Here is a 4,239-nt window from a genome sequence, read left to right as displayed (position 1 = left end):
GAGAGTTCCAGTAACAGCGCTCGCCACTGGTTTGTCCATGTGTGCGTGTGTGTGTGTGCAGCCTGACCTCAACACAACCCACCCCCTGCTCGGGGCATTTTGGTGTTTTCTAGACCTCATTTGACCGGCTTGGGAGACTTTCTGGATTCGTGTCACAACAATTGCATTCAAATTCAAATACTTCATTCAATACAGCAGGGCTTACCTCAGGATGCACTACATTAGGTGGACACTCCAGCTGTGTGCACGAAGCCGCAGGCCTGCGCCAGCTCGGCTGAGCTGTCTTGGAAATTTGGGTAGGTGGCTGCTGGTTAATTCATGATGCTGCTTATAGTATACACAGGCGTGGTAGATGTGCTCTGTGTGGAGTTTCTCTGCAGGGGCTGAGGGAGGAAACGGTAATTGCTGTTTGGCAATGCATGCTTTCATGCTCCATTGGTTTGTCATTTTTCAAAGTGTAATATTTTCTCTTTCATGATGTGATCCACATGAGAGCTTCCTCCGCAGACACTGCCTGTCTGAGACTCATTCACCACAATATTACTGATGATGGCGCTACAAATGATAAGTCTCGGGTCATCTGGGGGTCTTTCTCTCTCGCACAGAGTTTTTGAAATGAACTCCCAATTTCAAATAAAACTCGGATTTTATTTGCATGCCATGATTTCAAAATATGAAAAATTTCTTTCATGGAGCTTCATGACCCTGCACCAGGGTCATGAGTCTAAGCATGAGTCTAAGCAGGGTCATGAGATAACCAAGATCTCTAAATTGCTAAATGCATTTTAAAAATGGCTTGGTAAAGTAAAACACCCACAGGTTGTAATTACATAAAGTAAAATCACATAGAAATAGACAACCAAAAATGATGCATTGGAAATATTCATCATTAATAAACTGAAACACGGATATATTTAGGTATAGCTTGATTCTGTATGGCATTTTATGCATTTTAAATTGATCATTTGAATTAGTTTGTGGAGACAAATTTGGAGAACAAGCTAAAATTAGGGTGAAGCCACCATGCTATAATCTGGACACCTTACAGGTGGGCCATCTACCAGTTAGAAGGTTAGTGATTTGATCCCTGGCATGCTCCAGTCTGCATGCCAAAGAATCCCTGGGTAAGGTGCTAAACCCAGAATTCTTTTTAATGTGTGTGATGTCTGTGCATATGTACCGGTCTCAGATTTTTCTTTTTATTATTGTTTTTAATATCTCTAAATGAAGTGGTGTTGTTGCCGCAGTAGAGTTTCCTTCCTAAACACTTCACAGTTTGCAATGTTTTCATTTACAGCTTTAAAATACTTCCACAGGATGCTTCTCTTTGCTGCAATGGCGTGTCCAGCGGGGTGGCCTGGGGGGGCACAGGCCACCCCCCAAACCAGACTGGCCACCCCAGGTGCCACCCCAAAGGCAAAACAATAAAATTCAATCAAATATCAAATGTCCGATTATGTTTTCACGGTGACGCTCAGATATCCGAGTGTAAGTGAATGCAGCATCGCTTCTGTGCTATGCGCATCAGGTTAGCAAAGGTAGGAGAGCCAAGCGCGAAAGATGGCACTGCAGGAAACAATTTTTCGGTGAAAGAAAATGAGGACAGAATAAATGTCCCGGTAAGTAATATTAAGTTTGTTGAGTTTAGTAAACTTCGGTGAAATTAGAATACCAAGGAAAAAAATAACACTTAAAGAATTATTGCAGCCGTGGAATATTTCAGACAGTATGCTACTGAGGGCAGCTAACATAAGAGTTATGAGTTATAAGATGTAAGGTAAGTCGTAACATTGCTGTATGGAGCTGCAAATTTGGTTGCAGGTTAACATAGCTGGACTGGCCATCGGGCATACCGGGCATATCCCCAGTGACTTATTTTTTATTTTTTTTGTAATGGCATGAACAATGAGAGGTGGTGGATTGGCCAGATGCAGGTCGATGTGTAGAAATAACTCCGTTGTTTGGTGGTGGCTATGACGGGGCTTCCACAGAGGCAACAGGTGGATGAGGGAAGGGGAGGCAGGAGGAGAGACCCGAAGCAGCCGCCAGTCCGAGTGTCAGGTGAACTGAACTTCAGGTAAGAAGTTATGACCTGCAGTCTATCTGGGTCAGATATAAACCAAGTTTAGGTGGAGTTTATTTTCGTTGTGCTGACTTTTTACTGTCAGTTGCAATAACTCGTACTGCGTTCTAGCCAGTTTGACGGAGTTTTTATACAGCTGGGTGGGTGCTATGATGTTACTGATAGTGAACTTTATTTTATTCATAAGGTTAGTTAGTAGAGTTGCCAACGGCTCCTTAAAAAAATGGGATGGTCCCTCATTCAGAGAAAATATTACGCGTTTCGTATTGAGCTGAGAAGAGACGCAGTTTGTCCCGGACTTTAGCTAGAATGGAAAAAAGACACAAAGCTGGATTTATTCTGTCTTTACGCTGCACAGCTGCCTCTTCTCTCATTCTCTCCCCCTCCCTCTCCTGTTGCTACTTCAATCATGAAACTGATCAATGATCAGCTGATCGGCTTTTCTCTCTTGTTTGTTTATCGCCCACTTTGCGCCAGAAAGAGGAAACCAGCAGATATTGCGCTAAACAACAGCAGCACGTTTAAGCTTGATCAGCTGTTGTTAGAATGTATTTAATATTAATTTCTAGTATCAGCTGATGTTTGCTGGAGCCACAGCTGTAAAGCTGCTGGTCATGATGTCTGTTTAGATATGTGGTGAGAGGGAAACATGAAGATGAAACCAGGAGATGTCCTTACTGAACCATCAGAGCTGAACAGGTGATGGAGAAACAGGTTTACCTTTTAGGTGACATGAATGAGTTGAAGTTATCAACTGTTTCTGAGAGATAAATAACACCAGGATCCTTTTTTATGTAGCTGACAGCTGGTAACTGTGCAGGGGCGGGTCTAGCAAAGTTTTGCCAGGGGGCCAGGTAGGGCATTAACAGGGAAAGGTGGGCACAAAGAAATACTTTTCTTTCTTATTCTCATTTAAAATACCTAGTTTTTATTAAATAATTATCTAAATCTTACAACCAAAGTTTTTATCTGACGTAAAATGTATAGAAATCATACATATACCAACAAGACTGTACATCACTGTCACAACAGCATTTGTTTTCATTCAAAGGCTTTATGGCTTTACTACCTGGTGGGTCGGTCTGTAGTCAAAATGCCCGATTTTCTGTCCCAGTCCAGCCCTGCAGGTTAATACTGGCAGTGTCACCATGCCAGCTGACTGTATTTCATCATCAGCCAGTGTTGTTCTTTATCAATATTACCAAAGTTTACGATAAGGCAGCATAGAAAGTATTTACTTGCTTTCAGGTTTTATTCAAATGTTAGTCTTTTCAGTTGTTTCTCCACTTTTTTCCTGTTTCAAAATCAAACACCAGTTTGTGAGAAGATTATCTTCTTTTTTTAACAGGCAGATAAAGTTTTGCATTGGCATTGGCTAATTTGTCAATTGTTTGTTACAAATGTTCGTATTTTAATTTTCAAAAATGTTTTTGCCCAAAACATATGTGCACTATATGTCAGTAAAAATACTATGCAAATATTGCTGTCCTTGAATGCTGAGTAAACACTGACAAAGCACTGATTGTATCTCTTGTACTTTATCAACGCAGTATCTAAAAACTTTGCACCGTAGTGGTTAAAATCTCATTCTAATAAGAGTTAAAAGTGCATTTGGTTATTAGGTTTATAGGATTATTGAATTATGGTTAAGGGTTGGTAGAATTTTTTTTTAAACATTATCTGCCAATTAAATCTGCCACCCTTCTCCAAATCTGTGCCCCTACCTGGCCCCCCCAACAAAAATTTTCTAGACACGCCACTGCTTTGCTGTCACTCACTGGAGCCTAGATGTGTGTGCTCAGTGCCGGTGAGTCTTGTGACAGCACAACAAAACACAAACACCAACACTGGTGTTGGTACCATCAACATTTGGATCAGTCCGCCTGACCTTAACTGTTTACACTATATGGGTTATAAGTGCTAGGCCACCTACACATTGCACCTACAGAACCCAGCAGAAGTCACCACTAAGCCAGCAGTCATGGAGTCCTCTGGCAAACACGAAGGCAACTGGCGATGCACTGAGCACTGGCTCTGCCCAGGCAACGCTGACATGGTGCAGTTCTCAGGTGGCTGCATAGACTTCAGGGGTCCAGATTCAGCTGGGGACTGAGACCTAGCCTCTGGGGAAGCCCTGGAGCGGCAAACTGTGCCAA

At 42.2% G+C, this 4,239-nt stretch overlaps 1 long non-coding RNA gene across 1 annotated transcript; it reads left to right on the top strand.

Moving 5' to 3' along the window:
• Nucleotides 1–1,343: 1,343 nt before the first annotated feature.
• On the top strand, nt 1,344–2,890 carry LOC146698028 (uncharacterized). The gene is made up of 2 exons (XR_014922882.1): nt 1,344–1,619; nt 1,992–2,890. It is a non-coding gene; the product is annotated as an uncharacterized LOC146698028 (long non-coding RNA).
• Nucleotides 2,891–4,239: the final 1,349 nt, after the last annotated feature.

This window comes from Copadichromis virginalis, linkage group LG11 (assembly GCF_057382275.1).
Source record: "Copadichromis virginalis isolate Kocher_CV1m ecotype Utaka linkage group LG11, C_Virginalis_male_GT1.1, whole genome shotgun sequence".
NCBI lineage: Eukaryota > Metazoa > Chordata > Actinopteri > Cichliformes > Cichlidae > Copadichromis > Copadichromis virginalis.
This window is presented reverse-complemented; position numbering and strand designations above follow the sequence as displayed.